Source organism: Sinocyclocheilus grahami, unplaced genomic scaffold, assembly GCF_001515645.1.
Source record: "Sinocyclocheilus grahami isolate Dianchi unplaced genomic scaffold, SAMN03320097.WGS_v1.1 scaffold5938.1, whole genome shotgun sequence".
NCBI classification, from domain to species: Eukaryota; Metazoa; Chordata; class Actinopteri; order Cypriniformes; family Cyprinidae; genus Sinocyclocheilus; species Sinocyclocheilus grahami.
In genome coordinates, this window is record NW_015510499.1 from 10991 (window position 1) to 12013 (window position 1023).

The window sequence follows — 1023 nt, forward strand, 5'->3', positions numbered from 1 at the left end:
TTTTTTGAGCTAGTTGCCAAGGTGACATTTATTATTTTCAGTGTAACTTGATGTACTAAAATAACTAAAGCTATATAGAGACATATTGAAAAAAAATTTGAAAGTAAATATTAAAATTGAAAAATGAATTCAAAACTATAATGACAGCTCACTGATACTAAAATAACACTGTTTTGTGGCACATTCTTATGAATTAGACTAAATAGGTTACATAATCTGCCTAAGTTGTGTGTGTGAATGTTTTTCATAAACCCTGGGAGAACCCATGAAACTGATCATAAGAGTTACAGTGTTTTAATAAAGAACCTGACAATTTCACCAGATAAATCTGGTAAAAGTCACATTTCTTCACAAAGACTTTTAGTGAGAGATGTTATAAAATGTATCTGCTTATAATGTATTTGCTAAAATTTAAATGGGGAAGGTTTTTTTTTTAATCACTTTTTGACATTGTGGATTTTTTTTATTGATCAAACCAACAGTTTAATTCTGTTATTGAAATTCTGTTATTAAAAATATTGATAAGCCCGTAATTTTTTTCATTTTATTGCCAATATTATAATTAAATGGGCAATATTACGCACTACTATTTGGACTACTATTGGACTACTGTTATAGAAAAAGCATATTGCTTTAATTTAGTGTTCATAATAGTAGAGGGGGAATCTCTGGGATTCTGTAGATCTCAGAGAATTATGTCCAATTAATATATTGAATGTTTGCTTGAGGTTTTATACTGGAGAGTTTGTGTGTCTTTGCTATTGTTACATGTGCACAGCAACTCCCTGACATGCACACATAAAGGGATTCACCCAAAAACGAAAGATTATTAGAGATCATTAGAGATCAAAGATCATTAACTCACCCACATCGTTCCAAATCTGTATTACTTTCTGTATTCTGCTGAACACAAAGATATTTTTAAGAATAATGATAACCAAACATTTTTAGTTCCCATTGACTTGTATTTTTTGTCCATACAAAGGGAACCAAAACATTATTCAAAATATCTTCTTTTGTGCT